At 38.9% G+C, this 24,193-nt stretch overlaps 1 protein-coding gene across 16 annotated transcripts in view; it reads right to left on the reverse strand.

Moving 5' to 3' along the window:
• IL15 (interleukin 15) overlaps positions 1-24,193 on the reverse strand; it is a 92,759-nt gene that overhangs the window by 65,688 nt on the left and 2,878 nt on the right. The window lies entirely within an intron of this gene.

A 24,193-nucleotide genomic window follows, 5' to 3' on the forward strand; every position in this document is an offset into this window, starting at 1 on the left:
TCCAGGGATGCAAGGATGCTACAACATTCAAAAATCCATCAACATCATCCACCACATCAACAAAAAGAAGGACAAAAACCACATGATCATCTCCATAGATGCTGAAAAAGCATTGGACAAAATTCAATGTCCATTCATGATAAAAACTCTCAACAAAATGGGTGTAGAGGGCAAGTACCTCACCGTAATAAAGGCTATATATAACAAACTCACAGACAACATTATACCTAACAGCAAAAAGCTGAAAGTTTTTCCTATAAGATTGGGAACAAGACAAGGATACCCACTTCCCCCACTTTTATTCAACATAGTTCTGGAGGTTCTAGCCACAGCAATCAGACAACACAAAGAAATAAAGGGCATTCAGATTGGCAGTGAAGAAGTTAAACTGACCCTGTTTGCAGATGACATGATATTGTACATAAAAACCCTAAAGAATCCACTCCAAAATGACTAGATCTAATATCTGAATTCAGCAAATTTGCAGGATACAAAATTAATACACAGAAAACTTGGCATTCCTATATACTAACAATTAACTAGCAGAGAGAGAAATCAGGAAAACAATCCCATTCACAATTGCATCAAAAAGAATAAAATACCTAGGAATAAACCTAACCAAGGAAGTGAAACACCTGTACTCTGAAAAATTACAAGATGCTCATGAAAGAAATTAAAGAAAATACCAATAAATGGAAACACATCCCTTGCTCATGGATAAGAAGAATTAATATTGTCAAAATGGCCATCCTACCTAAAGCAGTCTACAGAATCAATGCAATTCCTATCAAAATACCAACAGCATTCTTCAACAAACTACAGAGAAAATCATTCTACAATTCATATGGAACCACAAAAGACCCCAAATAGTCAAAGTAATCCTGAGAAGGAACAATAAAGCTGGGTGGATTATGCTCCCCAACTTCAAGCTCTATTACAAAGCCTTAGTAATCAAGACAATTTGGTACTGTCACAAGAACAGACCCATAGACCAATGGGACAGACAAGAGAGCCCTGCTATAAACCCAACCCTATATGGTTAATTAATAAGGGAGCCATGGACATACAATGGGGAAATGACAGCCTCTTCAACAGCTGGTGTTGGCAAAACTGGACAGCTACATGACAGAGAATGAAACTGTACTATTGTTTAACCCCATACACAAAAGTAAACTCAAAATGGATCAAAGACCTAAATGTAAGTCATGAAACCATAAAATTCTTAGAACGCAACATAGGCAAAAATTTCCTGAATATAAGCATGAGCAACTTCTTCCTGAACACATCTCCTCAAGCAAGGGAAACAAAAGCGAAAATGAACACATGGGACTACATCAAACTAATAAGTTTCTGTACAGCAAAGGACGCTATCAACAGAACAAAAAGGCATCGTAGAGTATGGAAGAATATATTTGTAAATGACATATCCAACAAGGGGTTAACATCCAAAACATACAAAGAACTCACACATCTCAAGACCCAAAAAACAAATAACCTGATTAACAAATAGGCAGAAGATATGGGGAGACAGTTCTCCAAAGAAGAAATTCAGATGGCCAACAGACACATGAAAAGATGCTCCACATCGCTAATCATCAGGGAAGTGCAATTAAAACCACAATGAGATATCACCTCCCACTATTAAGGATGGTCAGAATTGAAAAGACTAAGAACAACAAATGCTGATGAGGATGCAGAGAAAGGGGAACCCTCCTACACTGCTGGTGGGAATATAAGCTAGTTCAACCATTGTGGAAAGCAATATGGAGGTTCCTCAAGAAACTAAAAATAGAAATACCATTTGACCTGGGAATCCTACTCCTTGGAATTTACCCAAAGAATACAACTTCTCAGATTCAAAAAGACATATGCACCCCTATGTTCATCACAGCACTTTTTACAATAGTCAAGACATGGAAGCAACCTAAGTGTCCATCAGTAGATGAATGGGTAAAGAAGAGGTGGTACATATACACAGTGGAATACTATTCAGCCATAAGAAAGAAACAATTCCTACCATTTGCAGCAACATGAATGGAGCTGGAGGACATTATTCTCAGTGAAATAAGTCAGGCGGAGAAAGACAGGTGCCAAATGATTTCCCTCATTTATGGAGTATAACAATGAAGCAAAACTGAAGGACCAAAATAGCAGCAGACTCAGAAATTCCAAGAAGGAACTAGTGGTTACCAAAGGGGTGGGGTGGGGAGGGAGGGAGAAGGGCATGGAGGGGTATTATGTTTAGTACGCATGGTGTGGGGGATCACGGGGAGAACAGTGTAGCACAGAGAAGGCAAATAGTGAATCTGTGGCATCTTACTACACTGATGGACAGTGACTGCAATGGGTTATGGGTGGGGACTTGATAATATGGGTAAATGTAGTAACCACATTGTTTTATCATGGGAGACCTTCATATGAGTGTGTATATCAATAATACCTTAATAAAAAATTTTAAAAAAAAAGAAAGAATTTTACCGCACAGGCCGAGCCACTCAGTTGATACCTTGTGGCTGCTAACAACAGAAAGCCAGAAGGACCTGAAGAGCATTGTGGCCAGTTTTGACCTCTTTTGTCCTATTATTCTGTATTTTCACATAATAAGAATACTAAATATTTATAACTGTAAACTCTAAAAATAGATATAAAAGCTATTTTGGTGACTTTTTGACTCTTCATACACTTATAGTAAAAGATAAATGAGCCTCAAAAGAGAAAATTTCCAAGTATGTGTTTAAAATAAATGTTCTTCTTTGAATTCTTCAGATATTTATATTAAAAGATCCATAGGAGAATTATTCTTCATCATAAAAACCAGTCAATCATTACTAAACAATTTTCCAGTACTGCCACTATAGATGATTGTTTAACTATGAAAGTGTATGTTCTGATTTGTAACAGCCATAATGGCACCAATCTCTACGTGATTGTTCAGTGCTTTCATGGAAGACATACTTCATCTGTTGCAGCATGAAATACCGTATGACAATTTATAATGATGCACATTTCTTATTACCTGCTGATAATAACTCGTCAGTGAAAATGACAGCTTAATTATATAGCACATCTCCTACTCTCAAATAACTGGATTCAAACATCTCTACTGCTTCTCACCAATCCCTTAGAGAAGCAAAGAAGTACAATTACCACAATCCTCAGAAATAACACTACTAAGTAAAAAATATCTAAGGGAAAGCTGATCCTTTATTAAATACCCATGTACTTTAGACCATATAATCCCTCAGTTCTGCCATCAGACATTTACCTTAGAGCTGGTTGTCATTCTTTTAATGTTTTATTTTTCTTGCTCATTAGGCCTCTCGTCTCTCCCATTCCAAATACTTGGATTTTTATGAGATGCATCAAGTGATGTACTCTGAATAGTGGACCTCTGAATCAACACAGTGGCCTCACACGTGCTGCAGTAGTCTCAAACATCTTGTTTCTAACTCATGACTCACCAGGCTCCACTAACTGGTCAAGTCTACATAGCAAAGCAGTAGCATTTATAAAATTTCCAAGAGGCAGACTGCCTCTATTAATAACACTTATTTGGCAACTGACAGAGTGCTTGGACTCCTGAGTTCCAGTGCGGTCCAGGTGGCTGCTGCCCTCCTTTTCTCTGAACTGCACAGTGGAACTTGTCTATCTTCTACAGCACCACTTGTTTCTTTTTCCTCTACCAAGGCCATGTGTACAGCTGGCTGTGTACCTGGGCTACAGCTAACAGACTGCCTGCCCCAGAATTAGAAGACTTAATCAGCTTTAGTTATTTACTTCATCTTTCACTGGTCTCATTAAATACTCTTATTTGAATAGTGATTACCAAAACCACTACCACCAATAGACTGCCATTCCTTTATTCTTTCTCATCTTTGCTTTCCATTTTTCTGTCTTTCAATCACTTCTTCCATGATCCTCAACTTTCATGCAAAGAAAAATGGGCTATAAAGACATCAGTAAACACTCAACATGCCTCATGACTTCTATGGGATTCCACATTTGTTACAGCCTTAGCACCCTTTTTCTGGGTGTACTTTTATAGGGTGACCTAAATGGATGCATCTCTGCAGTCTAAAATGTCAGATTTCTTTTCAGAACCTTTTCTGGGGGTAAGGGGACCATAGAGAAGTAAAAGTGTGTGGCTGCTTCTTGCATCAGAGCCATCCCTAAATAACAGAGGCTGCATGATTAACTTAAATGGCCAAATTACTAAGAAGATTTTTTGACAAACATGGAATAGGAACAAAGGAAATTGTAAAGCCATGTAGGATGTATCTTCTAGGTTAGAATAGAAAACAGAATAGGTTGTCTTGATTCAGCTATAGAACACAGCCTTCTAGGTAACTAGCATTAAATGTGTCACTACCAAGTGCTGAGACCATGACCATTAATTTCTATAGACATAGCATTTCTATTTGGATTTGTGTCAACACTGGTGGTGGTGGTCACAATCTCTTCTCTTACTAGACTCCATGCAGACTACCATCTTACCATTCTATTCATTGTTAGAATGATACTATTTCAAAAACTGTAGTTCATGTAATATTGAAAGTGAAGGCTCCTTGATGAAATCTGGAGTCTACCTAGTCTTACCAAAATCATGAAATGGACTAGAAATCTAGAGATTTGGACCCTGGTCTTGGCTCTGTCTTTAAACAACTATGTGACCTTAGCAAGGCACTTCATATCTCTTAACCTCGTTTTATCTTTAAAAGGGCCAGACTGGAGTCTGTCTAAATTTCCTTCCCAGTACCTAAGTATATCTATTAAGGTCACAGGTTAGTTATCAGCATATGACCAAATTCATTCAAGTCATGTTAATCGGATCTGACATGTGCAGGAATGAATTCCTCTGGTCTAATCCCCTTAATTTTCCAAGAGAGAAAAAAAGCCTAGAGAAACTAAACGTATTGCCCAGTTTTCTACAAAGAGGTAAAATTGGGGTTTGCTGTGTGTCTTGGATTCCTAGTTTAATTCTTCTCCAGTAGTTCATTTGGTTAACAGGGAGCACAGGTCATGTGCTGCCTCTCCATATTAGCTTCAATTTCAAAACATGTCTACTTAGCCCTAAAATCAAGGATTGCAATCTGCATGGGGCTTACAGCCCTGTAGGTATTGATGATAACCAAAGGACAGTATGAGTAGATTTTGAATTGTTTTAATTTCACTCCTTATATCTAACTGTCCTGCACCAACACTGCCATGGGCAAAATGTTGCTACAATGCAAGTGACTTTTCTTATTTCCCGACAGCGCTTTCTGAGTCAGAACACCAAAGTCAACATGCCACCCACCACTGCTCTAGAACAACTCTGCTTCCTCCTAACTCACTATCCCAATTAATACCTTTCTACCTTGAAGGAATGGGAAGATGGAATTTTTACAATCTCCTTCACACCACAGCTAAGCCACCACACTTTGGCTGTTCACTGAGATATTTGAGAATTTTGCCCAGCGTGGCTTGATGATAACAATAATGAATATCACCACATAGTTACTTATCTATTCTTTCTTGAGTGAATCAGTTGGGAGCAGAAACAACAATCAATCCCAGGCAGTTCCTAGTTCCATGAAGAACCAGCAAGGGCAGTTGGCTCCCTCTTTGGAAATCCACCCTGTAGATTCCTGAGAAATAAAGTGGTTTGTGGAATGCTAAGCCATGATCAGGAATTAATGTCAAATCTATGAAAATCCCTTGAGAAAGGAAATAAATTGTATCTCAATTTGGTGTCTCAGAGCTGGACAGAGTCAAGGAGACAAAAGAGGAGGACATGATGAGGAAGAAAGCTCTCAATGGCATGTCCTATTCTATCCCTTGTTCTTTCTGAAAGCTGGGTCAGGAGATCCCTGCTTCACTGCATGTCGACCTTGGTGATACTTGCTGGTGAAGCCTGGAATGTGGGGCACTCAGAACCTGTAAAATTGCCAACACGATTTTTTTGCAGAAGCCCACTCTGGATCTAAGTATGCTCATCCCATCACTACCACATCACTAGGCACAAGAGACTGGGAATGAGGCTTTGGAAGAATGGAGAGTCATGGAGTTAAATTCATAATAAAGCAGTCTAGTCTCTTCAACCTGAAGGGCACCCACACCAACCCATTTGGAAGACCAAGGTTTTTGTCATTGGCTGATAACATTAGCCAATGATGATCTTAATTTAAAAGAAAGAAGCTCTGACTGTAGTGGGAGAAGGAGGATGAGGACTTGATAATATGGGTGAATGTTGAAAACAATGTTGTTCACATGAAACCTTCACAAAATTGTGTATCAGTGATACTTTAATAAAAAAAGAGAGTGAGAGAGAAATTCATGGGGAAGAATATATAGTGGAAACTCTATAAAGAGGGACAAAACTGGAGTAATGTATGGCAGATGAGAAAAGCCTAGTGGAATGGGTAATACAAGGATTTAAAAGAATAATAACTTGTAGAGTAGTAAGGGGGATTTTGGAAACATGAACCAAGAGCAAGAAACTATGCAGAAATAATGGGGTATAATAAATATTTAAAAAACAAAAATGATAAAGAATTAAGTAGATAGAGCCAGGATGGCGGCGTGAGTAGAGCAGTGGAAATCTCCTCCCAAAACTACATACATACATGAAAATATAACAAAGACAACTCTTCCTAAAACAGAGACCAGAGGACACAGGACAATATCCAGACCACATCCATACCTGCGAGAACCCAGAGCCTCATGAAGGGGGTAAGATACAACGCCCGGCCCGGAAGAACATGAGCACCCCTCCCCCGGACCCTGGCGGGTGGAGAGGAGTCAGCAGGGGGGGAAAGAGAGCCCAGGACTGCTGAACACCCAGCCCCAGGATTCTGGACCAGATCGCAGACACAGTGCATGCGTGGGGTCCTGGATACTAGGGAAACAGGGTGGCAGGACTGGTGAGCAGGTGCCTGAGGCTGACGCCGGAGAACAAAGAAATGGGAGTGTTTTTTTTTTTGGCGAGTGCTTTTTGGAAGCCTTAAAGGGACAGGGACCCCAATACTAGGGAAACAGGGCAGCAAGACCAGTGAGTGGGTGCCTGAGACCGGCGCCTGAGGACAAAGAAAATTGCGCGTTTTCCCTTTTTTTTTAGCGAGTGCTTTTTCAAAGCCTTAAAGGGACAGGGACCCAAATACTAGGGAAAGAGGGCAGTAAGACCGGTGAGTGGGTGCCTGAGATCGGCACCTGAGGACAAAGAAAATCATGCGTTTTTCCCTTATTTTTGGCGAGTGCTTTTTGGAAGCCTTAAAGGGAAAGGGACCCCAATACTAGAGAAACAGGGCAGCAAGACCGGTGAGTGGGTGCCTGAGCCCGGCACCTGAGGACAAAGAAAATCGCGCATTTTTCCCTTTTTTTTTTTTCTCTTTCATTGTTGCTGTTGGTGTTTTGGTTTGGAGAGTGCTTTTTGGAAGTCATAAAGGGGCAGGACAGGAAACTTAGCCCAGAGTCAGGGAATCTGGGGATCTCTGGGCACTCTAACGCCCTGAGCAACAGGGAGCACAGAGGCCCCTTACGGAGATAAATAGCCTCCCAGCCGCTCCCTCTCCAATGGGGCTCCACCATTTTGGAGGAGCAGCCCCAGCCAGGCCATGCCCACAGCAACAGCTGAGATAAAGTCCAAACCAACTGGCAGGTAGCTGAAGCCCTGTCTGCGCACAGGTCCCAAGCATAAGCCACTAGAGGTCGCTATTCTCCCAGGAGAAGAAGGCCACAAACCAACAAGAAGGAAAGCTCTTCCAGCTGTCACTCGTACCAGCTCTGCAAACTATCTCTATCACCATGAAAAGGCAAAACTACAGGCAGACAAAGATCACAGAGACAACTGAGAAGGAGACAGACCTAACCAGTCTTCCTGAAAAAGAATTCAAAATAAAAATCATGAACATGCTGACAGAGATGCAGAGAAAAACGCAAGAGCAATGGGATGAGATGCAGAGAAAAATGCAAGAGCAATGGGATGAAGTCCGGAAGGAGATCACAGATGTCAGGAAGGAGATCACAGAAGGGAAAAAAACCCTGGAAGGATTTATAAGCAGAATGAATAAGATGCAAGAGGCCATTGAAAGAATAGAAACCACAGAACAGGAACATATAGAAGCTGACATAGAGAGAGATAAAAGGATCTCCAGGAACGAAACAACACTAAGAGAACTATGTAACCAATTCAAAAGGAATAATATTCATATTACAGGGGTACCAGAAGAAGAAGAAAGAGGAAAAGGGATAGAAAGTCTCTTTGAAGAAATAATTGCTGAAAACTTCCCCAAACTGGGGGAGGAAATAATTGAACAGACCATGGAAATACACAGAACCCCCAACAGAAAGGATCCAAGAAGGACAACACCAAGACACATAATAATTAAAATGGCAAGGATCAAGGACAAGGAAAGAGTTTTAAAGGCAGCTAGAGAGAAAAAGGTCACCTATAAAGGAAAACCCATCAGGCTAACATCAGACTTCTCGACAGAAACCCTACAGGCCAGAAGAGAATGGCATGATATATTTAATGCAATGAAACAGAAGGGCCTTGAACCAAGGATACTGTATCCAGCACAACTATCATTTAAATATGATGGTGGGATTAAACAATTCCCAGACAAGCAAAAGCTGAGGGAATTTGCTTCCCACAAACCACCGCTATAGGGCATCTTACAGGGACGGCTCTAGATGGGAGCACTCCTAAAAAGAGCACAGAACAAAACACACAACATATGAAGAATGGAGGAGGAGGAATAAGAAGGGACAGAAGAAAAGAATCTCCAGACAGTGTATATGACAGCTCAATAAGCGAGCTAAGTTAGGCAGTAAGATACTAAAGAAGCTAACCTTGAACCTCTGGTAACCACGAATCTAAAGCCTGCAATGGCAATAAGTACATATCTTTCAAAAGTCACCCTAAATGTAAATGGACTGAATGCACCAATCAAAAGACACAGAGTAATAGAATGGATTAAAAAGCAAGACCCATCTATATGCTGCTTACAAGAAACTCACCTCAAACCCAAAGACATGCACAGACTAAAAGTCAAGGGATGGAAAAACATATTTCAGGCAAACAACAGCAAGCATAAAGCAGGGGATGCAGTACTAATATCAGACAAAATAGACTTCAAAACAAAGAAAGTAACAAGAGATAAAGAAGGACACTACATAATGATAAAGGGCTCAGTCCAACAAGAGGATATAACCATTCTAAATATATATGCACCCAACACAGGAGCACCAGCATTTGTGAAACAAATACTAACAGAACTAAAGAGGGAAATAGACTGCAATGCATTTATTTTAGGAGACTTCAACACACCACTCACCCAAAAGGGCAGATCCACCGGGCAGAAAATAAGTAAGGACACAGAGGCACTGAACAACACACTAGAACTGATGGACCTAATAGACATCTATAGAACTCTACATCCAAAAGCAACAGGATATACATTCTTCTCAAGTGCACATGGAACATTCTCCAGAATAGACCACATACTAGCTCACAAAAAGAGCCTCAGTAAATTCCAAAATATTGAAATTCTACCAACCAATTTTTCAGACTACAAAGGTATAGAACTAGAAATAAATTCTACAAAGAAAACAAAAAGGCTCACAAACACATGGAGGCTTAACAACATGCTTCTAAATAATCAATGGATCAAGGAACAAATCAAAAAAGAGAACAAGGAATATATAGAAACAAATGACAACAACAACACAAAGCCCCAACTTCTGTGGGATGCAGAGAAAGCAGTCCTAAGAGGAAAGTATACAGCGATCCAGGCACACTTGAAGAAGGAAGAACAATCCCAAATGAATAGTCTAACATCACAATTATTGAAACTGGAAAAAGAAGAACAAATGAGGCCTAAAGTCAGCAGAAGGAGGGACATAATAAAGATCAGAGAAGAAATAAACAAAATTGAGAAGAATAAAACAATAGCAAAAATCAATGAAACCAAGAGCTGGTTCTTTGAGAAAAAAAAAAATTGATAAGCCTCTAGCGAAACTTATTAAGAGAAAAAGAGAATCAACACAAATCAACAGCATCAGAAATGAGAACAGAATAATCACGACAGACTCCACAGAAATACAAAGAATTATGAAAGACTACTACGAAAACTTATATGCCAACAAGCTGGAAAACCTAGAAGAAATGAACAACTTCCTAGAAAAATACAACCTCCCAAGACTGACCAAGGAAGAAACACAAAAGTTAAACAAACTAATTACGAGCAATGAAATTGAAACGGTAATCAAAAAACTACCCAAGAACAAAACCCCAGGGCCGGACGGATTTACCTCGGAATTTTATCAGACACACAGAGAAGACATAATACCCATTTTCCTTAAAGTGTTTGAAAAAATAGAAGAGGAGGGAATACTCCCAAACGCATTCTATGAAGCCAACATCACCCTAATACCAAAACCAGGCAAAGACCCCACCAAAAAAGAAAATGACAGACCAATATCCCTGATGAATGTAGATGCAAAAATACTCAATAAAATATTAGCAAACCGAATTCAACAGTATATCAAAAGGATCATACAACATGACAAAGTGGGATTCATCCCAGGGATGCAAGGATGGTACAACCTTTGAAAATCCATCAACATCATCCACCACATCAACAAAAAGAAAGACAAAAACCACATGATCATCTTCATAGATGCTGAAAAAGCATTTGACAAAATTCAACATCCATTCATGATAAAAAGTCTCAGCAAAATGGGAATAGGGGGCAAGTACCTCAACATAATAAAAGCCATATATGATAAACCGCAGCCAACATTATACTGAACAGCGAGAAGCTGAAAGCATTTCCTCTGAGATCGGGAACCAGACAGGGATGCCCACTCTCCCCACTGTTATTTAACATAGTACTGGAGGTCCTAACCATGGCAATCAGACAAAACAAAGAAATACAAGGAATCCAAATTGGAAAAGAAGAAGTTAAACTGTCACTATTTGCAGATGATATGATACTGTACATAAAAAACCCTAGACTCCACTTCAAAACTACTAGAACTGATATCAGAATACAGCAAAGTTGCAGGATACAAAATTAACACACAGAAATCTGTAGCTTTCCTATACACTACAATGAACCAATAGAAAGAGAAATCAGGAAAACCTTTCCATTCACCATTGCATCAAAAAGAATAAAATTCCTAGGAATAAACCTAACCAAAGAAGTGAAAGACCTATACCCTGAAAACTACAAGTCACTCTTAAGAGAAATTAAAGGGGACACTAATAAATGGAAACAAATCCCATCCTCATGGCTAGGAAGAATTAATATCTTCAAAATGGCCATCCTGCCCAAAGCAATATACAGATTTGATGCAATCCCTCTCAAATTACCAGCAACATTCTTCAATGAATTGGAACAAATAATTCAAAAATTCACATGGAAACACCAAAGACCCCCAATAGCCAAAGCAATCCTGAAAAAGAAGAATAAAGTAGGGAGGATCTCACTCTCCAACTTCAAGCTCTACTACAAAGCCATAGTAATCAAGACAATTTGGTACTGGCACAAGAACAGAGCCACAGACCAGTGAAACAGATTAGAGACTCCAGACATTAACCCAAACATATATGGTCAATTAATATTTGATAAAGGAGCCATGGACATACAATGACAAAATGACAGTCTCTTCAACAGATGGTGCTGGCAAAACTGGACAGCTACATGTAGGAGAATGAAACTGGACCATTGTCTAACCCCATATACAAAGGTAACCTCAAAATGGATCAAAGACCTGAATGTAAGTCATGAAATCATTAAACTCTTGGAAAAAAACATAGGCAAAAACCTTTTAGGCATAAGCATGAGTGATCTCTTCTTGAACATATCTCCCCAGGCAAGGAAAGCAACAGCAAAAATGAGCAAGTGGGACTACATTAAGCTGAAAAGCTTCTGTACAGCGAAAGACACCATCAATAGAACAAAAAGGAACCCTACAGTATGGGAGAATATATTTGAAAATGACAGATCCGATAAAGGCTTGATGTCCAGAATATATAAAGAGCTCACATGCCTCAACAAACAAAAAACAAATAACCCAATTAAAAAATGGGCAGAGGAACTGAACAGTTCTCTAAAAAAGAAATACAGATGGCCAACAGACACATGAAAAGATGCTCCACATCGCTAATTATCACGGAAATGCAAATTAAAACTACAATGAGGTATCACCTCACACTAGTAAGGATGGCTGCCATCCAAAAGACAAACAACAACAAATGTTGGCGAGGCTGTGGAGAAAGGGGAACCCTCCTACACTGCTGGTGGGAATGTAAATTAGTTCAACCATTGTGGAAAGCAGTATGGAGGTTCATCAAAATGCTCAAAACAGACCTACCATTTGACCCAGGAATTCCACTCCTAGGAATTTACCCTAAGAATGCAGCAATCAAGTTTGAGAAAGACAGATGTACCCCTATGTTTATCGCAGCACTATTTACAATAGCCAAAAATTGGAAGCAGCCTAAATGTCCATCAGTAGATGAATGGATAAAGAAGATGTGGTACATATACACAATGGAATACTACTCAGCCATAAGAAGAGGAAAAATCCTACCATTTGCAGCAACATGGATGGAGCTGGAGAGTATTATGCTCAGTGAAATAAGCCAAGCGGAGAAAGAGAAATACCAAATGATTTCACTCATCTGAGGAGTATAAGAACAAAGGAAAAACTGAAGGAACAAAACAGCAGCAGAATTACAGAACCCAAAAATGGACTAACAGGTACCAAAGGGAAAGGAACTGGGGAGGATGGGTGGGCAGGGAGGGATAAGGTGGGGGAAGAAGAAAGGGGGTATTACGATTAGCACACATGGGGGGTAGGGAGGGCTGTACAACACAGAGAGGACAAGTAGTGATTCTACAACATTTTGCTATGCTGATGGACAGTGACTGTAATGTGGTTTTTAGGGAGGACTTGGTATAGGGGAGAGCATAGTAAACATAGTATTCTTCACGTAAGTGTAGATTAAAGATTAAAAAAAAAGAAAAAAAAAAGAAAGAGATAAAAGGGGATTACTCCTTGTTAGGATAAAACTATTGGTAAATCAAAGATTAACGTATTCTTTAAATATCCTTAATTTTCATCACTTTAAGCGTGTCAGATCGGCTATGGAGGTACTCTTTTCTGATAATATTCCTTTCTCTTAATAAAAATAAAAAATAAATAAATAATTTTAAAAAGCAGTTCCTGTGTGCTGACCTCCAATGAGTTCTACACAGTGTTATAGAGGGCATGTCAAAGTGTGGGCAAAGGGTCTGTTTATTTTTATGCAGAAGATCAAGGCCTAGCTTGGCTACCCAGAAAATGAACTAAGATACGATATGAGGAGGAGCCTCCGGCATCAGCACTCTCTGGAGGACTCGTGCCAGGGGATGATCATCAAAAAGCCTCCACAGGGATCTGGGTGATGCTGCGGTTGTGGCTACGTCCATCCCACCATTTCCTGGACTTGCCACTGGAATGAGGAGGGAGATGTCTAGGCTGGCATGTGCATACAGTGAGACAACGAATTTGAGTGGATTTTGACTGTTTGAACTCAACCAGGAGTTGGGAGTGGTGCAAGTTGTAGCGCTCCAAAATCTTACGACTATAGACTATCTATGGTTAAAAGAACATATGGGATGTGAACAGATCCCAGAAATGCGTTGCTTTAATTTGTCTGATTTCTCTCAGACTGTTCAAGTACAGTTGGACAATATTCTTCATATCATAGACAAATTTTCACAAATGCCTAGGGTGCCTAACTGGGTTTCTTGGCTTCACTGGAGATGGCTGGTAATTACAGATTTGCTTAGTTTATGTCTCCGTATTCCTATTATGTTAATATGACTGCAAGTTAGTTAGTAGTTTAAAACCTATACATGCTTAAGGTACTCTACAAGAAGATATGTCAAAGAAATAATCAATCCTCCCATGTTTTCTTCCATATGCTACCTCTATAGCTTTTCTTCTTCCTTCCTAATTACAACCCTTAAATAGAATTCGTGCCTCATATCGAATTTACCGAGTATCATAATTCCTCCAGGTGGTAAAGATACCTCGAGACAAGTGCTGGGCATAGAAGCCACAGGGCATAAATCTGCAAAGAAGTAAAAAGCTAACCTTTTCAAACAATATGGCTTCTCTCTCACTTACCAACTTTACATTTCCCTGTATGGCCCCGGAAGATGACTGGTTAGCCAGAGACGGGTAAGATTCCTCAAGGGAGGAACAACCTATGACAGGCACAGTCACAGGGGGGCCATCAGGTAAGAAATCGGGGAACAACAGTGGTGAAGCTTAGAACCACCCCCCCACTATTTTGAGAGAAAGCTTCTGCATCCGTGAATGTTTTATTGCCCTTGTCTAGCTCAGATTAGCACATAGTCTACAGGCACACACCTGATCATCTACAATTGCTCTCTTACAACACTAAACTATGTTTTCTACCTTTATCTTGCATCTACCTGCCACTTCAGCATTTTATTAAAAATAAAAATAATAATAATAATAATAATAAAGGGAGAAATGTGGGATTCACATATAAATCAAGTATAAAAATCAAACAAATATTCATATTTGACCTGATTGTTTATAGTTCATAATGCGTGATCAAAACCAAAAGTTTCTGTGATGAATGCCCTTGTACTGTTCACCATGTAAGAACTTATTCACTATGTAAGAATTTGTTCACCATGTAAGAACTTGTTCATTATGCTTCAGAAGATTGGAGACTGATGAGATTTAGGCTTGAGATGGATTAATGATTGTGCATTGAGCATTGACCCCCCATACAGAATTTTATTGTTGTTAACAACCATTTGATCAATAAATATGAGAGATGCCCTCTCAAAAAAAAAAAAAAGAATTAAGTAGATAGCTTGAATGCCAGACGAATACCACTGAAGAGTGAAAGAATGGGCAGTACAGTTGGATTAGCAATATCCTTGATGGCATTAGGAATAACATTACATGGCGGAAAATGAAGGAAGTCAAGTGACATAGAGGATGAAAGTAGAAATTTCAACTTCTGTCTACTTTTGTTCTGAAAAAATATATAAATAAAGGAAATAAATGAGAAAGTAACTATCAAGATTTTTCCAAAAATTGTAACCATAAGACCTCAAAATAAAGAAGAGAATAGACTGGCAAAAAGATAAATTAAAAACAAACACACCCTCACAGACTGGCATATTTCAGTTGGCATTCAAGAATATTCAAACCGAAAAGAAACTTCAAAAAATATTCATAGTCCACACAATGTCAAAGGAAAATATGCTGTACCTGAATTAGATACCCAAACCATTATTTAAATATGCAGCAAGATTAATATACTCACAGGCATGTAAGAGCTCAAAAAAAGTCACACTTTACTGACCCCATTTTAAATAATTTCTGGAGGAAGCAAAAACATACAGAAAGCCAAGATAATAAAGAACTTAAAGTTCACTGCTCTTTCAATAAACAAAACATATAAAGCACTTATAATACTGCTTGGCACATAGTAAGAACTCTGGAAAAAGGACTGCAATCATTATCTTTGTCATCAATATTCTGCTAGTTGCACTGATACTAACATCCTCAGGGTTCCCACTAAAAGAAATTCTTTTTAAAGTTCTGTATTAAGTATGAGGTTTACTAGGAAATTTTCAGTAGTTGTCATTCATTCATTCATTCATTCATTTGGTAGCTCCCATCTAATTTTATCAAGGTCTTATCTAAGAGCTTGGAAATAACTTTTTCTGCATCCATTAAGATTATATTGTTAGATTTTCTAATATCGGACCATCCTATACAATCCTCAAGTAAGACTTATTTAATCATGGTAAAATTGTCTTCCTGCCAGGGAAAGTGTGCTGTGTGTTTTATTGTTGTGTTATGTTAGCTAATATTTTATTTATATTGAAAAATGCTATTGATCTTGTGTTGCTATTCTGCCTGGCAATCATGCTAAACTCATTTATTAGTTTTAGTAGTTTGTTAATTTCCATGGCTCTCATTTATAAATAATGATAATTTTATCTCCTCCTTTTGAATCTTTATGCCTCTTATAGTTTGTGCAGTGAGGTAGCACTTCTAGGTGAAGAGTACAGGCTCTGGGGACACCTGATTGTGGATCGTGGGCAAGTTAGCTGAAGCCCTGGTGCCTCAGTGTAATCCCTGCAAAGTGATGAGGAAAGCCCCTCAAAGACTTTGGGACCATTACACAAGTTAAAGTAATTGGCCCATGGCTAACAATAAATGTTAACTCTTGAAATATTTACTAAATGAAGTATAGAATTAGAGATCCCTAACCCAATATTAGAGGTTAAGAAAAATGTTGCCAAAGAAAAACAACATCAGACTGAGACTTGTGGAAAAGGTAAATGGGTCAGGAGAAAGGGGCAGGGAAAAGACATGGAATGAAACAGGGCACTCCCAATGAGGGGTGTGTATATTCACATGTTTAGCAGTGAAAGAAAGCATGGCTTGTTTAGAGAATGGACAGTCATTCTGTGCACTGGATAACTCAGCTCTTCATATACAAGTGTTACCTGCTCCACCAGACAATAAGTTCCTGAAAGGAGTCTCATTTTGTTCATCTTGATATCCTTCACAGCACTTGCAAGAGAGCCATGCGCAAAGAAAGTTCTCAATAAATATCTGCTATGGTTCAGGAGGGCTTCTGGTATCTGTAGTTAGCCCACTGATTCAGAACCATAGTCTGGAAGCCAATGCTTTATAAACTGCACAGGCTGAGAGAAATGTCCCTTGAATTAAGAAAGGTTAAGGTTTAGAAGAGAAACACCTCAGTATCAAATCTAATAAGCCATCGTAAAACCACGTTTGAAGTTTTAGAGTTCCTTCACAGAACAATGAGAATACGGATCTTGTTATAAATCTAATGGAATCTAATGATATAAAATACAAATTGACATTTCAGGTTATTGCAAATTTTAAACTGACATAATAAAGTTGTTACGCCTGTTTATTTGTTCCCTTGGATTCTCAGGAGTAGGATAAATAAATTAAATATTAACAATACTATTTTTATAAAATTTCATCTTTTCTGTACTACTGAGATCATTTTGTTTTCAAAATATTTGGCAAATAGAATTAAGAAAATGAAAGAATTTCTCTTTGAAGGAATTTAGAGAATAGGGTATGACTTGTTTCTAGTTTCATGTACTGAAGCTTTACTTTTCAATTTATGAAATTATTCCCTTAATAATAAAACTGGCACAAAATATTATAAAGCCTTATTTTTTCTTTAGTTCTAAAAAGCTCTTAAGGACCATCCTAAAAATTAATGTAAAGATTTTATCTGTAGCCTGGCCCAAATTAGGCCCTGATGAAATTCTATTTCCTTTCCTAATCCTGACAATCAGGAACATGCTGGGAATGGTTTTCCAACAGCTATGTAATCACTGATGATTTACTTCTAGGAAAATCTAGTCAAACTTCTTTCCTCAAAAGTACAGTATTTGACACCTCAGTAATATATGATAGATGACTGGCAACAAAAATAACATTATTCAAGGTCTACGATGTGCCAGGCAAAGTACTAGACACAGAAGGACACACGCAGTATCTCCCCAACTTCAGCCCTTAACTCTAACTCACCATCACAATTGTTGTCATCCTTTATCTTTTACCTAAGGAGAAAGGCAATCTGAATACAAGCCAGTACAGAAAAATACCACAGATACTATTAGAGAGGTATCCCTCCGGTTGAGACAGCACAAAGGTGCGATGTGGCCAATTTTCCAGGGGGCTAGAGAGGAGGTAAAGTTGGGGTTTTAGAACTCCAAACAAGAAATGATTCTTTAAAGATAAGTATGTTAAACTAAAAACAAATGAACAAAAACCAAAAACAGAAAAATGACTGTGTAGATACAGAGAACAGATTGGTAGCTACCAGAGCGGGAGGGTGGGAGGGCGGTGACATGGTAAAGGGAGTCAAAGGTACAAACTTCCAGTTATAAATAAGTCATGGGGATATGATGTACAGCATGGTGACCATTGTGTATTTGAAAGTTGCTAAAATAGTAAACCTCTCTAGCATGGGGGACAAAGATACAATTCAGTTCATAACAACTGCCTTGCAATAACTGAAAAAAATCTGAATTTCAAACACATTTGAACTTAAGAGTTTTGAATAGAGTACTATAAACCTAGCAGTATGTCAGATAGTTAGCAGGGTTTGGAGAAGAGTTTAAGCAGAGTGCTGGTGGGAGCTCAGTATGTCAATCAGGCAAAGCCTCACTGCAAAGATACTGTGAACCAAGCCCTGAATGAGGTGCGGTGAGGGGTAAAGCGGGCCAGATCTGAGAGAATAGCATTCTAGGCAGGGGTGGCAACAGGGTCAAATATGCTTAAGTAAGAACAAAGCATTGTGGCTGATGGATACAAAGGTTGTCAGTGTGGCTGAATCAGTGAGCTAAAGAAGAGTAATAGATGAGATAGCAGAGCACACATACTTAGAGCCTTACTAACCATTGCAAATGGAATTTGGCTTTTATGGAAGGGAAATGAGAATGCAATGGAGGGTTTCGAATAGAGGAAAGGCATGACCTGTTTTAACATGATCACAATGTGTGGCTGATAATCTTCAAAGACGGCTGCCATCTATCAGCATCATCCCTCCATGAGCAAGCATGACATACTACCCAGCAAGAGGCAGCATCTATGTCATCTTCTCTTGAATCTGGGAAGGCCTTCTTGGAACTCGCTTTTTCTAGTATAATGAGACAAATGTGACAGTCTGGGAAATCCCAACCCAGGCCTTAACAGCATTTGCAGCTCCCACTTCCTCTTTTACAGAAGCTGGAGACTATGTAAGGAGCCTGACTTCCCTGAGACCACATGCTGTGAGAAAGCCTAGTCTAGCCATGTGGAAAGGCAAGTGGAAGAGAACGAAGGAACCCAGTCAACAGCCAGAAGTGAGGCCCTGTATAATCGGACCCAGTGTCCTGGGACATCTCAGGTAATCCTTGACCACTGAAGTCACACCAGCTGAGACCACAGACATCGTGAAGTAGAGATAAGTCATTGCCACTGTGTCCCATCAAAATTTCTAACCTCAAAATTTGCAACAAATAAAATGGTTCTTATTTTATACCCCTAAATGCTGGGGTAGTTTATTACATGGCAATTAGTAACTGACTCTGAAACTGATCTGAAACCACGTGGTTGGTAAACACCTGAGGAGTAACAAGAGCCCTGTTAGTGAGGCTAGAAAGGGGGAGATGGGAGAGGGCAATCATGTAGTGCCGTAATGATTGGCAACTATGTCTCTTGCAATAATAAGGAAAAAGAAAATGTATCTAATGAACTTGTACATAGCTAAGAAGATTTCTGAATGTGATCACTGGCTTCATTTAGTCTCCTAAGATTAATTACAGGAAGAGAAAGATGAACTAAAGTGTTCTGGCAGAATTTAGACAAATCATTCAATCCAAAACTTGCTACGTTGGAAAATAAAACACTGTCATTTTTGTCTTTACAGGAAGAAACAGGTTCTCAAAGAAAGGTCTTATGACAAAGATCAAATCTAAGATCTATTAGTACCATGTGCTCTTGAACAAATCAAGCATGTGGTTGGAAGATCCCTCATCAAGACCTCGAAAAGATTTAAGGTAGCACCTCACAGACCAGCAGCAAGTAAACAGCGCTTCTAAAAACCTTTAAGGTTTTCCCTACAGAATTCCAACTTGCACCCAAAGCAAAGACCCTGTTTTAAGAGTTTTATCGCTGTGTCTTTTTCTAATGGAGTGAGTCTCAAAAATTTTACAGGAAGCCCCTAAGGTTTATATGAAAATTATTACTAAAAAAAGCACCACCATTTAAAAAAAGACACAAAAGGTTTCTAGATTCCTAACACTAGGAGCAGGAAGCAGCCTATTGAACTGTTAACAAGTTATTTCTTATGGAAAAGAAAGAAAGAATCAAAGGAGGGGCCCTTAACTTTCCAGCCAGCCCAGCTGCTCTGCAGACGAATGAATGAAGTAACTTTTTTGGATGTTTGGTTTCCAGGAGCCTAAGAGGAGCCAACCAGCTGAACGTAGCTCAACTTACAGAATCATGACAAATAACAAATTACTGTATCTTTAGCCACTGAGTTCTGGGGTGGTTTTTTATGTGCGGCGGGGTGGGGGTGGGGTTGTTTGTTTAATGCAGGCAGGGCAGATAACTGAAAACGGGTGACTGAAACACTGGCTGCTGCGTTGTGTTACCGACAGACTGGAGGTGGGAAGAGGATGGAGCTATAGGTGTAGCGGCAAGGACACCAGCTCTGGCAATAATGCCAGGGGAACTGGTGGCAGCGCTTGGACCCAGGAGTGATCAGCGATGGTGGTGAGAAGGGCAGATGTAGGTCATATTTAAAGGGACAGCTAAATTATTTAAATGTGGGACAAGAGAAAAAGAGGACAACTCAAGATTCACCGATTAATTATCTATGCAACTAAAAGAATGGAGCCGTTATCAAGTAAGATGGGACAGGAAATGGGAGAAGCAGTTTTGAGAAGTCAAGTCAGGGAGCCAATGAATACTAGGTATCTACTCAGGAGATGTTATTAGATGCGTATATGAGTGTGTAGTTCAGGGACATGTCATGACCAGAGATATAAATCGTAAGTATAGAGAGGTATTAAAAGCCTTGAGGCTGGATGCAGTCACCCAGAAATTGAGTAAAAATAGAGAAAGGCTCAAGGACTGAGCCCTCAGACTCCTGTATTTAGAGGTTAGAGAAATAAGGAACCAGCAAAAGGACTGAAATGGATGCTGGCAAGGTAGGAGGAGAATAAGGGGAGGGGGTAACCTGGAAGCCGAACGAAGAGCCCCAGGCCCTGCTGAGGGGCGCACAGGCAGGGGACCAAGCACGGACCTCTGGATCCAATGGCAGGGTGCGCAGGGCAGTGAGATGGCAGCCTGGCTGATTCAAGACAAAATGAAAAGAAAGAAACTGGCTTTGCAAGTTTTCCTATAATATAGGGAAAGAAGAACCAGGAGGTAGCTGAAGAGAAACATGAGGTCAAGAGAGGTTTTTTTGGGGGGGAGGGGAGTAATTATAGCATGGTTGTATAGTGACAGGTTAGACCCATCAGAGAGAGGAAAAAGCCAATGATGGAGAGAAAGGATAAATCGCTAGAGCTGTGTCCTCGAGAAGATAACAGGGATGAGAGTGCACACTAGAAGGGCTGTGATAGTCTTCTCGCTGGTTTCCTCATCTCTTAATTTGTTTTTTCTTCAACAACTCCTACCTCAGACTAATTTTCCCCAAATACTATTTTTATTATAATATGCAACAATATTTTGCTATATTACATTTGTTTCCAGCCTATTTTAAATTCCTCTGCTTAGCTGTCAACTATTGAATGGTCTGACTCTCAATGAAGTCAATCCAACTCAACTATGCGACCAACCCTTGGCTAGGCACACAGGACAGTCACATCGTCATGTCTTTATTCAAAGTGTTAACTGTAGAGGCAGATATATACTAAGGTGAATTTATGGAGATAAAAGGGGAATGTAGATAGCACTAAGTAAATCATACAAGGGACAAAATAATTCTGCCTGGACAGTAGAAGGGGGCAGCAAAAGTTACAGAGGGTTGGTATTTTGAGCAGATCACATGAAGGATGACACAGTGTGAAGAGGAGTAGCAGGTGTGTCTAGATCACAAAAGACATGGACGGGAGCCAAGGTCAGAAGAGGAGCCAGGCTGCATGCTATAAAAACCCCAAGCCCTGTAAACTATTTCCCCACTGTTCTTGGTGGGGAGCCTTTATGCAGCCAGACTTGGTCTTTACTGTTCCCTGCCCTGCTTTGTTTCAGTTGCAGTGAGCCATGGTAATCCAGAAACCAAGGGCAGCAAGTGGGTGATAAGGTTGAACCAGATCAGAGATCTTCAAAGTGAAGAACAGGCACCTCTGGGAACCCCATTACTTTCTAAGGTCTGTATAGGCACAGAGAGGTCTAAAGGAACCAATTCCCAATCCAGAGGCACCCCTTTTTATAAATGATATGCCTGAAATGTGCCTGAGGCAAGCGATTTTAGCAAGTTCTCTTTCTTACTTCCTCTTTTATAATTACCCTTCTGCCATTTTACCAAAGAAAGGTCTGTCTCTTCCCTATCCAGAATCTCACCATGTGCCTCAACTCTCCAGGGTGCCAAGTAATGGGGCAATTTGGAAAACTGATATTAGAGAAACTTTCTTTAACGAAAGCAGTGATAGCAACACTACCCCTATCAATGTCTATGATATAGTTTACAACATAGTTTAGTTTTATGCCTCATGATTACTTATAAAATGTAAATGGATTATTTTGGCTAATTGTATACTAATAATATTTAAAATAACAAAGATTTTTTACAATAAAACCATGTTTAATTGAATTTAAATTCATATACTTTTTGTTGCTGAGGAGTAAGAAAAGACACTGGAAAAATATGCTGTAAAATTTTGAACTGTAAAATGTTCAATTAAAGAATAATTATTTGAAAGTTCTAGAGGTCAGTGTTAACAGTGTGCAAGGGGTATTCTGTTTTTCAAATTTGTTTGAAGGTATATGAGCAAAATGCCCAGTGAAGAGAATGAAACGATACAAGGGATAATTAAATATGTCACTGGGCTCGGTAGGTATGGTAAGTAGAGCTCCCTCTCACTCTCAACAATCTTACAACCATCATTATTTTTCTCTTCTAGGATCATTTTCAGTTTCAATTCCTTTATGCGACAAAATACTTTCTGTCCCTCTCCTGTTCATCTATGTATCCTGCCAACACTTGGAGGAAGCTTCACATTTGGAGAAGAAACAACTTAGTTAGAAAATAGTTAGCTAATAGACATTCGGACTTTTTAATACATTTTTATACAGCCCTCTGCCTTTCTAAAAATGACCCACAAAGCACTACTAGGCTTGCAGTGTGTTAAGACACTGGAAAATAAACACATACACATACCGTGTCTCTAGATACAAATTATGTGCAAATACATTAATGAATTGAACTGAGTTCAAAGAACCTCTTATTTCCTATTTCTGATTTTAGCATTTAATGACTTAAAACAAACAAATAAAAAGGATAACATTCTTTGACCTAAAGCAAAGTAATAAATAGTAATAAATAAATATATATAATTGATCATAGCTAATTAGCAAAATTCACCATTAAATAGTTTAGTAGTGAATATATTCCACTACTAGCTAAAGCCACAATGTTCTTTCAATTTCCCTATGTAATTTTCCCATCCAATCCATGCCAATAGGATGTAGCAGCAAGCATTCAGCCTCAACAGCCTCATGCAGTAACCCATAATCACCGGGCAAATAAATCTAAGAGCTAATATTGAACTAAAGAAAGAAGTTGGCTTTTTGCAACCCTTATACCATAAAGCCTTCCAAAGAGGGCACTTCTCAAATAGTTGCCTACACCACATCCGTTGTGATCTAATGAGCAAGTCTGCTCTGATCTTTCCATGAATGTCAGCCTCTATTTTGATGGATGGACAGACGGGTAATAGATACAGACACATAGATCAATCCACATGTGCTTACTGTTTGTTAAGCTCTATCAGCAAAAACTGATATAAATTAAATAAATATTTTCTTTAGAGCACCATAAGAGAAATTTCTCCAAGGGACCAAACACATACAGACACTCATGTGAATATTATTTGATTATAAAGATAATCTTTAAGTATATAATTAGTATTGTCAATCATGGAAGTGCCACATAATCACTACGTTAAAACCAACATTCTACCATTATGACACTCTGCATCAAAATGAAAAATAGTGGTTGATCATAACTGTCAAACTGTGAGAAATATTTCTATGGAAATAACATCATCCTTCATAAACAACAGAGATCTTAAATTTGGGTTCAAATCCCAGCTCTACCACTTTCTAGCTTTGTAACTTTGGGAGAGTTATCTAATTACTCTATACTTCAATTTCTTCAACTAAAAAATGTAATGTTTTAAAGTTTATTATGAGGAGTTTTAAAAATACATACATACTTTAAACAATGTCTGATATGTAATAGTTTACCAAATATTAGCTATGATTCATACAATATCCCACAACTCAAGTGGGCCTAAACATAGTAATTTCTGTATTGTCATTAACTAACCTTCAAAAGAACAGTTACTTACTGAACAAAACTTAACAGTAAACTCTAAAAGTGACAGGAAGAAAAAAGTCT

Source organism: Manis javanica, chromosome 5 (assembly GCF_040802235.1).
Source record: "Manis javanica isolate MJ-LG chromosome 5, MJ_LKY, whole genome shotgun sequence".
Lineage (NCBI taxonomy): Eukaryota > Metazoa > Chordata > Mammalia > Pholidota > Manidae > Manis > Manis javanica.